This window comes from Eleginops maclovinus, chromosome 9 (genome assembly GCF_036324505.1).
Source record: "Eleginops maclovinus isolate JMC-PN-2008 ecotype Puerto Natales chromosome 9, JC_Emac_rtc_rv5, whole genome shotgun sequence".
NCBI lineage: Eukaryota > Metazoa > Chordata > Actinopteri > Perciformes > Eleginopidae > Eleginops > Eleginops maclovinus.
In genome coordinates this window covers 4,241,733-4,254,258 of record NC_086357.1, presented here as the reverse complement: position 1 = coordinate 4,254,258, position 12,526 = coordinate 4,241,733, and positions in this window count along the sequence as shown.

Below are 12,526 nucleotides of genomic sequence, written 5' to 3'. Positions count from 1 at the left end.
AACAACAAGGAGTACAGACGCTTACAACATCAGCAGGAGGAAAACCATAATAAGAAGAAAAATGAGGTCAAACACAGGAGATGAACATCAAACCAGAGTGTATGTCATACACACAAAACCACACCATGTGTTTGTGAGAGAGTGCTAATTGTAAATGCCTGAAAACTGAGCTGTAATCCCTGCTGGACATTGAATTCCACCCCCTCCAGGACACCCTGTTGTGTTTGTTTCTACATTTTGGCAGCTATATATGTGAGCAAGACTTTTATTTAATAGCGGTGATCATTTGTTCTGTCTTGGTTTGATGTCAGAGGATTGATGGATTTAATGAAGAACGAGGCGGCAGCATCAGACTGCACACGGAAATAGAATTTCTGAACAATTTTGCCAAAGAAAGATACATAGATACGCATTACTTTTTGTCACCCATTTGTGATTCAAACAGGGGAAATTGAACTCTGGGGAGCACATGGCAGCACAGAAGTGAAATCAAAAATATTTGGCATCATGTTGGCCAGTTACAGGAGTACAGGAGCCTTTAACGCCCCAAAAACTGATCTCAGATCTTTGTTCTGTTGAACTGTATGTAGTCCTTACTGGGCAGTGATTCAGAACAAATCAGTACTGTTGACCCACAATAATCTGGACTCCTAAAAAAAATTAAGGATTACGAAGATACAGAGGCAACGATGTTATGATTAAATGACATTAAGTTACAAATCTTTGTGATGCACTGCAGTCCTCTCCACTGTCCTACTCCTGAAACTAAACCTACACCATTACATACACTGTACTGTACACTCATTAAAAAACAGTCTTGTACCCTTGCTACTCAGCTTTACTCAAACGACCTGTCTCAATTTCGCTAGCTATATATGTGAGCAAAGACTTAAATTCACAAGAGGTGATCATGTGTTCTATCTCAGTTTGAAGTCAGGGGATTGAATGATTTAATGAAAAACATGGCGGCGGCATTAGACTGTATATGGAAATAGAATTTTGGAACAATATTGCTAATAGATTACATGCATTTTGACACCCGTTGGGACTTACAAAGGGGAAAATTGGACTCTGGGGATCACATGAAAGCACAGAAGTTTTATCACAAACATGTTGCATCATGTTGGTAAATGGTATTATATGGTAACATGACTTTCCTTCGGATAGTAGTACAGCTCCCTTTAATGTAACTCAGATATTTATTCTATCGAACTGTATGTAGGACTTCTTGGGTGGTGATTCCGGAAAAAAAAATAATCCATGTTATCACATTCATAGAACAGTATTTCAAGACTCTACTGCTATACATAGATACGTTCCTCACCATCTTCACAACAAGAGAATCCACACAGCGTTTACAATCTAAAAACACAGAAACTGTCTTTCTTCAACAGCAGTGACATGGAAAGAAGTTAGTTTTCCCTTTTGAAAGTATTATACAATGCATATTCATCGTGTGGAATCATGTCTGCTGCCATGTTGATGCCAGAGGATAAACTGCCTCGTCGGCCGCCTTAAAACGTCAGCAGTTTTTGTTATTTGTTCAGGGACACAGAAGAATTGCCTACTAAACCTCTTTTACTTTTATCAAAGTGAAGCATGCTAAATGGTCCCTTTGGAACTTGATTTAAATTCCCTGAAACCCTATTTTTCAACAAATGTTTCCTATGATCGATAGTCAAATACATTTTGATTTAACTTATTATACAGAGATAATTTAGTGTTATTTAGGATTATTGAATAAAGATGTTATACAATACTTATTTGAATGTTTTTGGTTATGTAGTCATGAATATTTCATTTTATATAGAATTACTGAGTATTTATAAATACATTTCTTCTTATGTGTGATATAAAAATATATGTTTTCACAACAGATATTTTGGCATGAAAATAAGCTTTGAGCCACTTGTTCGCAAAAGCTTGTTTGGTGAATTAGTTGGTAATTTGCTTTCTGCATCAAATATAGGAGAAAACAATTGTCCAATGTTCTAGGGTTGCAAAAGCACGTCAAAATGTATCCCTACCTTAAAGGTCTCATATAATGCTCTTTTACTGCATATACTATAGGTCCCAAATATATTTAAAAAAACATGTCTCTGACGTGTTTTGCTCAAAATACCAAACAGATCATTGATTTTAGCCATGTCTGCTATCCCTCTGTTTCAGCCCCGTTTTCGAAAGTGCTGATGCTGGCCACGCCTCTTTGGAGCGTCATGCAGCTCTCTCTCTGAAGAGAGAAGTTTCTAATGGAGAAACTCAGTTAAACGCTGCCGTGATTAAACGCCATATTATGTTCCAAACCACATCCAGCATTATGTCTGAAACACTTCTCAGTGTTTACCACTAGAACAGAGACATTATATGTATTATATAAACAACTCTAAGTCCCTCCAGCAGACATCCTGCTGAACACACAGACACACAGATGTGCTGCGGAGGGTATTCAACTCGCGACTGTATATGGGGGATGATAGGTTGGGACGTGTCACGTGGGCGGGACGTTGCCAGGAGTTCAATGTAAAGCCAGCCCACATTTCCGATATGACATCATATTGGCAGCAAATCTGGATCAGCTCACTTGTACCCCCGTTTTTAGAGATGTGGGTAAGGAGGAAAAGAGAGAGGGGTTGTATTAGGGGACCTTTAAAGAGAACATATTATGCTTATTTTCAGGTTCATATTAATATTTAGTGCCTCTACTGTAACATGTCTCCATGCTTTAATGTTCAAAAAGCTCTTTATTTTTCTCATACTCTCTGTACTGCAGCACCTCTTTTCAGCCACTGTCTGAATCCAGAGACACGTCTACTCTGTTGTGATTGGTCAACTGCGTCGAGATGTGTTAGAAATGTGCCTTTGCAGACCATTTACATGCACCAAAACTTATGTAACTGAATACAGGAAAGATAAAACCCCAAAAAGCCCAACAGGGCTTCTCCCAAAACATTGTCTGACTAGTTTGGTAACGATTACCATGATTTGCAACATCACATAACACGCATTTATCTTCCTTTTCAAACCTATTGCATACATTTTATTCATATAACTTTCTTGCAAACAATCTAGGGTGTATAGCAGCTAATGGAGCCTTAAGGCATTTAGCCTGTAGCAAGAAGTGAGGAGCGGACGAGAAAAATGTGTTAAATTCACTTCTTGCTGAACTTCACACCGGCAAATAATTGTAATTTTGTACTTACAACTGACATTGATTCACGAGATATAAGTATAGTTATCACCTATCCCACAGTTTCCTCTAAAGTCAGACACAAATAATTTGATCAAGCTTTTTCCACATTAAGACTTCACTAAATTCAGCAGGTAATGCTAGCCTGTGATATAAATAGGTGGAAAGAAAACTGAAACATGTATCAGTAATGGGAAGTAGTAAGATGACTCACGTATTGCACTTTTAAGTATTTGAAATGTATGCTACTATATACTTTTACTCCACTACATTACAGAAACCATTTATTTACTTTTGAACTCATAACAGGTTCAGATTATTTGCTGTACAGGGGCGGTTTGTGTATTAGGGCAATTTGGGCGACGCACTACCGACGGGAAAAAGAGGGAATTTTTTTTCTAACACAGCAGCAGTCGTAATCAGTGTTCTAGATCTGTCAAAAATGTCAATATCCAATCAGACTAAAGTTGTGCTTCACATGGTCCCGCCCCTTTAGGGGCGATTTCAGTCGGGTTGAAAATCGCCCAAGGGGTCTCTCATAGACTCTCATGTGAAATGCATTTTTTTCAAATATCAGAGCTTTCAATGCAATCTCTATGGGTTCCGGGAGAGCTTGCCCTTACGCGCTTTCGTCATACGTAACTGAGAAAAAAAGCGGGCAGCTTCTTCGATCAAGTCAATTACTACTCTCACTGTGTGTTGCCATCTAGTGGACACATAAGGATCTCTGTCTGAGTTAATCATCTGACAACAAATTGATATGGTCTTGCTTAATGTTCCTATTGAATGGGTCACCTTAATCATTATCAGAAAAAAAAATATATATATATATATATAATAACAAATGATGAAATGGTGATTTTTCTTCGATTAGAAAAATACATAAATTAGACCTTTCCTTTGATATTCACAGAATATGAAAGTTAACGTTTAAATATTTCTTTATTGTTCACTTTTATCCCAGGCATTTGACAGTTTACATCTACAGTAATGATGTTGTTTTTCCGAAGACCTCATGGGTAGCAGTGTGCAGTCAGTCAAGTGGCAGCAACATGGGAGAGAAGGCTAGACATTAAGGAAGTAAAACATTTGTGTTTTCCATCTGCCAGCTCAGAAACAGGAAACGAAAAGCCAGTTTTTTTATCCTAGGAAACATCTGTTGAGTCGGTCTAAGTAATCCCAGACGCTGTGCCTCTCTCCAGTCGAACTACACAGTGGAGCAACAATCGTAAACTCAAAGCACCCGTGGTGATGAAGCTGACAGTCGTCTCATCCATCCTCCCAACCCAAACTGCCACACTGGCAGACAGGAATCCCTCCTACCCCTCCTCCGTGCAACAATACTTCAAAACAAACCAGCGCTTATCGACAAAAAAATGATATGTACACACACAAATGCAAAACCGGGAGCAAGCACTTGCAGAATAATAGGAGACAGACAAATAGAGACGGAGAGCTAATGGTGAAAAGGAAGATGTTTTCATTGATTGTGCCGCAGCTTTATTAATGAGTCCATAAAAGTGGCTGTAAGTATTTTTACAGCGAGCCTAGGGAAGAACACAGGACATGCTGCTCTTTGTCATCGGGGACACATGGACTGCCGACAGAGACATAAACCTGTCAACAAATTGAACGCTGGTCCTTCAGAATCAACAGGAAAACATCTGAAACTTTTTTCACAATCTACAACACCGATATCGAAAATGTGTATCTTTTATCCTATACTGAAGACATGCCTACGAGAGAAAGGTGGGGGTTAAGTATATTGCCCAAGGACACTGTGAAGTTTCTGAATACGGGAAAAGTGAAATACTAAAAAGCCATTGCATTTGAAAATAGTCATTCATCTCTTCACAGCTTCACTCCAACAAAACACTCCAACCATGGGACTAAAAATACAACAATATTGCTCCGAAAAACAGACACTTTTGATACTTTTATCTGACCAAACCCACGCTTGAAAGTCCTGACGTACCAGCAAAGGCAACGAAATTACCAGTAAAAACAAGAGGAAGCGTGTAGCAGGCCATCGGAGCATCGATGTATAAAGACAACAGCGTTGGAGGCAGAGCCCCATTAATTCCAATGAGAGTTGCTCAGAGGCGCATGAAGCCGAAAAAGGAGCGATTGTTCAGTCAAAAAGGTACCCGTATCTGGGCTTATAGAGGATGCGCACTTAATTTTCTTTAAACCGGGCTTCCGATCTCCTGCGATCAGCTGAGTCAAATGAATAGAGATGGAAAATAACTCTCGCTTTGGCTTTTAGTGCATTTTACAACTTTTAGACCCTAATGATTTAAATAGCTTCAACAGCCAGCTCTATTCCTGGGGGCTTGGTCTGGAGAGCCAAGAAGAATATATCTTGGACAGGTCATGGTCTATCCTGGCACTTCACATTATTCATTTTACACTTCCCTACTTTTTTTCTATTTCATTTTAGGGTCTACTCATCGTCTGTTTTATTGTCTGTTCGTTTTATCTGTCGGTGTAGAAAACTGGCGACTCAAACCACCCTTTGCCATTCACCTCAAGCAGAGGAAGCACAAAGACTGTTACCCTTTAGACATTAAGCAGAAACATGAGGTTAAAAACAGAGGTGGGGAGACACATTGAAAGGTTTTACTCTGTAAGGTTAAGACTTTAAAACAATGCAACAGATGCATTTGTGTTTGGGGGGGAAATTAACTAAACAAATGGAGAAATGTATAAATTAACGATATAGTTCAGGACAATTCACTTCCATTTGATATTTACGATTCATGAAGCTTGGATGATTTAAAATTATATGCAAAATATGAACCTCTCAAGGTAAAAAAAGAGGGTTAATTGAAAGAGATATTTGGAGCACAAATTAAAGTTGTGTAGACGTGTTGAGACGTTGACTGCAGGGGCAGGTCAATTACATTCACACATCAACACCCCAATCCCGAAACAAATCCTTCATAGTCTATGTCTGGTAAATCCAATTTCATTCAGTCATTGATGAAATCTTTTGTCTAATGCCTATTGGCCTGATGACCCAACTTTTGCTTTGTTCATTGCAACATCACAATGGCTGATCACATGCAGCATTTACAGTAAAATGAAAGACAATATAACCACTAAATACATTATAGAACATGAAGGAAAGAGGTTTCTCACTTGAACAACAGAAGGTTTTTTTATAAGAGCAGATCAGAGCTCAATCTTGCTCAGCTATGAGGGTTGATTTCTGTTTGGTACTTACTCACTGCTACCCAACTTGACTGATAACATTTTAAAGAACCATTCGACTCTCCACAGTAGACCAAAACAAAAAACAGTAAAGATCATGACAAGGTCAAACGTAATTTACCGGCATTCTGTGGAAGGGCAGTGAAAGAGGATGTCAACATTCTACACCAAAGACCCTCTTTGAACAGTTTCCCATCCAATGTAATAACACTTCCACCTTTTTTCCATTACAACTGTTTCACTCCTTAAGCTGTATAAGAAGTATTTAGATCCTTTGCATAGTTAAAGTTTGTTAAACAAACAGTTTAACAAACAAAAACAATTCTAATGGCGAGATGTGAAATGGGACACCGGGAAAAACTACCACGGCTAGTTTTAAGGACAGAATAATCAATGTATCCTACAGAAACATTAAACAAATTAAAAAGATAGAACACAAAAACCAGTACCCTGAAACTAATATCCAACCCTTACCGTAACCCTAACTACTAAATCCTCCTAAAATATGTTGTTTATGAGTAAAAATTTGTTGTAAAAATAAAAGATTTAGAGTATTTGTTTAGAATTATCCAGCCATTAAATGTTTTCAAGCTTTGACATGGTTGGTTAACATTAAGCTAATACCAGATTGAGAAAATGCTCCACTCCAAATGAGTTATACAATAAAGTCAAGATAAAGATTTAGTGTCATCAGCAGATTACTTAAAATCTGAAAAAAGCCATATGTATCTATCCTGTTAAAAACACTCATCACTACAAGGTCAACTTTTCCTGCGTTCAGAAAATAAGCCAAGCTTTGTGTCATTCCGTTTATCACAAACATTTAAATAACTGTTTGAAGATATGTGATTTTCACTGGATAGGAAGGGTATGAAAATGTAAATCTTAGAATAAAAGCTGTAAGCTGTTATCTCCGAGATGTAGAGAGTTAAGGGTATAAAGATGCGTACATATAAAACATAAATCCACCTTCATGTTTTCAGTGGTGGACCCCAGAAAGAAAAGAAGCACTTACAGCTACAGCCAATTGGAGAGTAATAAATGAAATGAAATGAAATATTATTGGCAACGCCAATAATCTCGCACCTCTCCTGCCAGAATTGAAATGCAATGTGCAGGATTATAATTCCATCTAAAGAACAGGGATCAGTCAAGGGTGGAGGTGCAGCATCGTCATTAGCTGTCACCAGAGACACTCCACTCTCACATCCCATATGTGTGTGTGTGTGTGTGTGTGTGTGTGTGTGTGTGTGTGTGTGTGTGTGTGTGTGTGTGTGTGTGTGTGTGTGTGTGTGTGTGTGTGTGTGTGTGTGTGTGTGTGTGTGTGTGTGTGTGTGTGTGTGTCGCTGCCAATGGCTGTTGTCGTTCCCTTGCTGCCTGTCCTCGGATCAAACCCAACATCAGTGCCTGAGTCCGTCTATTTGTGTCTCATCTCTTTCTCTATGTTTATCTCAATCCAGTTTTACATATTATGCTTGCAATTTAGGTCCAACATTTGTTATTATTTTAATTTGTTATTATTATTGTATGGTTTGATCATGTGGCTCCATTAGTTAATGATCTATTTTCATGTTAGTGTATTTGAGTTGGTTTGGGAAACAACACTGTCCATATAAGCAAATAACTACAATCTAAAATACATAAATAAAAAATAAATACATTTTCTTTCAATTTGGGATCAGTAAAGTATATCTAACCTTATATAATAAAAACTGTTAATAAAACCACATATCTGTTGTATGCAGACCTGAACAGCTTCTTTAAATCTCTCCCTCAGAAACTAAATCATACTGACCTTATGACTGCATTCGATTCGTTATGTTTGCCGGTCTTAGTATTTCTCTTTGTGTCATCATATATTTTCCCCCTTCAATAGTTACCAGTAATAGAAGAGCTGTCCTTAACAAAAAGTCAAAAATGTTGATGTTTCATCATTTCCAAGTCTCAATTCCATTCAGTGACACCCACACACTGACAACATAATTAACATTGGATGGCCGATAATCTCTTCCTTTTAACAACTACCAACGTATACTTTAAGCATGTTCTCCTTTATTTGACAGAAATGGGGTAGAAAAGAAAGTGGGGTATGACATGCAACCCCAATTGGCTACCAAGTCACTCCACTGCTGCACTTCTGTGTCAACTGAGATTGACGTCAGCGAGATGGAAAGGGCATGACTCATCAGTTATTTGTAATGGAGAAATAAAACAAACATATTATATTGGCCAGTACAAACACTTGATGTCTTCAGAGAACTGGATGCAGCGTTGGAGGCCGGACCCCAATCATTCCTATGAAAGTTGAAGCCAAAAAAACCTGATTCATGAACAACATCACCTGGATCACCCACAGATCTGGGCCTATATAGCATGGGCACCTGCAATTTCCTTAAGCCCCACCTCCGATCTGCTATAAAAATCTGCTTTTTACATCTTTTAGAACATTTTTTGTACTTGGTGATTGATTTAGCTTAGGGGTGTCCAAACTTTTTTCACCGAGGGCCACATATAGGAAACCATACGATGGGCTGGGCCACTCAGTAGAGGTGAGGTATGTTGCCTTATTAGTTAAGTTATAAGTTAGCAAAATCAATCAAATGTAGGTCAATTATGTATCTAATAAATTATACATTTATTTTAAGTGTTGGCAGATCATTCCCTAAAACAGAAGCCTCAGATTGCTCACAATAAGGGGAAATATCAAGGGTAAATTTCAAGGTTGGGTTGGAAATAAGTGATCTTTATAAACTAAGATTTGTTAGAAAATGTTTCGGCTTTAATTGACTGACTTTATTGAAAAAAATGGGTTTATTAACACATGAATACTACTGCTTAATATATGTTTAAATATATATTTAAGAAGTACAATATAAGACAAGCACAAGTTTCAGGATTGGGCCATAATCCACTATACTTTTAGAAATTGCTGGGGGCCAATTCAAAATGAACAAAGGGCCGCATTTGGCCCCCGGGCCGTAGTGCAGACACCCGTGATTTAGCTCAAAAACATTGTATGCTGTATTAAGAGGCATCTTTTTCCTTCTGTAAGTCAATGGGAACATTTATTTTTTGGGCACATTGATGTCAGGTCAATGGGGGCTTGCTTTTAGTGCATAAAACCAACCAACAAACAAATCAAGGTAATGATAACCAGCCAGTTAGAGGAAGAATGGGGTAAGGCCAAACATTGCCACCAAGAAAAAAAGTAATTTGCATCTTTTGTTACATTCACACAAACTATAAGGGTTTCGGGAATAATGACCCATCTGAAACATGTGCATCCCTTTTTTCAGTAATAAGTTATCATTGTTGTGTAGACATAGCATTTCTTTAGTCATTTCCAGATGGTTTGTTGTTTTGGTGAATTATCATACAATGTAGTCGACCAATCAGTTTAAATGGTACATCCTTCGACTCAGTGCTCAGAGTCGAGTAAAGGCTTGCTTGTTCATACTAATGAAAGAAAGACATGCAGTTTATCAGTGTAGCTCTTTAAGTCTCTAATGGGTTTTGAACTGTGGATCTCTATGGCACAGAGGTGAAACACACACCAGTTAGATAAAGTCATTGTTGGCTGTAGCGTCTTCAGGGACTCTGTTTATCGCAAAACACTAAGAATAACCTCAAATACCATCAGCTTTATCCTTTAATGACATTTAAGCAGGCTAGATTATGCAAAGTGGCTGTCTACCCCCCGCAGTGTTTCAAATTAAATTATAGATTATGTTTAATGAAAACGCTCTACATGTCACCATTTGAAAACACGGCGTCCTTAAATGAACCAAAACACATCTTGGGGATTAATGCTATAAGTCATACTGAGTCTTTAAGTATTTTCGAATTGGCTGGAAAGTGAAGTAATAATTCCATTTATTTTTCAATTTCCATAGCAGTCCCTGATCTTTTAATAATTAACAGAAACAAGCATGAATTGTTGCAAACAAGGCAGAAAAGTACTAATCAGTATCAAAAATATGAGATTAAATCCACTGAATAAAATCAAACAAATTCATTGGAAGATAAAAAAAAAACCTCAACTGTTTTTAGCATGGACTCTTGAGTCACTCAAAAATAATCAGAATGTTTTACTACGGTGGCCGACAGAGGTGAAAGCACTACAATGGCCCAAAACATGAACAATTAACGTGATACACTTAAGAATTGATGCAAATATAAAAACACAATTGTGCAAATACACATGCAAATAAAGAATCATCTTCACCAACTTTTATTAACAGTGAATTATTCATGCATCGGTTTGGTGAACCCTGTTTATGTTTCGTCAAGTTGGTGAATGTTTTCGAAATGCTGCGCAAGCTGGTGATGATTTTGGCCACCATGCTGTAGACACAGTAGATGAAGAATACTCTACTACTGTCTCACAAATGTCCTTTTTCTCTGTCTTCTCTTTCTTTCCCTCTTTCCATACTTCCCTCTCTACTAATACAATTAATTTCTTCGATGCTTCACTTGACTGGTGATTGAATGCCACCGGGTGTTCAGAGCAAATTTCACACGTGGTCGGGACCGGGTAACCAACTGGAAAATCCCTCTTCAATCCTCACCTCGCGTCTTCATTCCATTTTCTCCTCTGTCCTCTTATTCCTATCCTCCGCTCACTTGCACTTCCTCATTTCTGTCTATTTTTTCTCTCTCCTCAGCATCATTTCATCCTGTCCTCGCTTTCCCCTCAGTGGACCTTCTAATGTGTATACCGGCACATCTCTCACTGCCTGTTCTACACACCTAGTCTTATTTAACTCTTTTCATCACATTCTTATATTCCAGTCTGCACACAAACTGATATTAATTCCAATATTTTAGACCATTTCATAATTTCCTGCTGTTCATACCGTACATATTTTCCTTCATTAATTCCTCCTTAACGTGACCATGTTTCGATAATTTTATAAACCTCATATTTCCTCTCTTATCTGTATTCCTCTGTTTTTTGTTTACTCATCTCTGATGCCGCTGTGCCCTGCAGGGATCAATAAAGTTTTCATCTCATCTTTTTGCATCCTCTCAGCTTCTGCTCTCCTCTCCCTTTTTACACCTTTAATCAGATCATCCACCCCCCGACACACACACCTTTTTCTCACTTATTTACTCCTTTCCCGGCTCTCAATGACTTCCTTATCTTTTTCTCTTCTCATTTTTTACTTCTATCCTTATCTTCTTTGTCTTATATGTGCACTTTTACTTCCGTGACTCCTTTCGTTTCTCTTTTTCCATCCTTTTTCCTTCCTTCCTCCCTCCCTCTTTCTCCTCAGTTTCTTTCCTCCGTATCCAATTTCCTCCTGCTCTCCTCCCCTAAGCGAATACATATATATTTTTACCTTTTCCCAATGCCTCTCTCCCCATTTCCCCTCCTGGCCGTGGCAGGAGTGCTTTAGCGGCGTAACAAATCCCCTCTGAATCCCCTCAGTCTGAGTCGCTGTTCACTGAGCTCAGATCAGCCGGCAGTCGCACTGCTGCCATTTCACTGACGCTCAGTGACGGCTATTAAAGTGACGTGAGTGTGTGTGTGTATATATGTGAGTGTGTGTATTGTGGGGGGTTGCGAATATATGGCTCATGTAAAGCAAATATTATTATGCTCTATTAATGTGTTGACAGTTTGGATGAAGTTGATGTGAGGCTTTATAGGATAAAATATAATGAATAGAATTTAGATGATGTATGGTAACCCTTAATGATCAATCATTTACAAAAATGAATTTGAGTTCAATTAATGATGTTGAAATATTGCTATGCTTGTGTTTTTGACCCCTTAGTTATTGCATAATTTCATTTCTGCATCAGATATTCCTCCTCCCATAAGAGGCTCTGCATGTGTGTGAGTATACAGGTTCAGCCTGCTGATTGGAACAGCTTGGTGATTGGCCGCCTGATTCCTGATTGGTCCACCTTGATAAATTCAGCGCTATTTTATCTGCAGCAAGAAAGTCACTCTGCCCTCTTCCACCTCTCTTACTCCCAACAGAGAAGGCATTTGGCATCTGTGCAACTAGTATGTTTCCATTGGCCTTTTGGCAAGGGCTGTTTGTGTAATCCGAAATGAAAGGAAATTGGAAATGTTAAAATATGTTCTCATTAAATTTTCATTTGGAATTTTTGAAA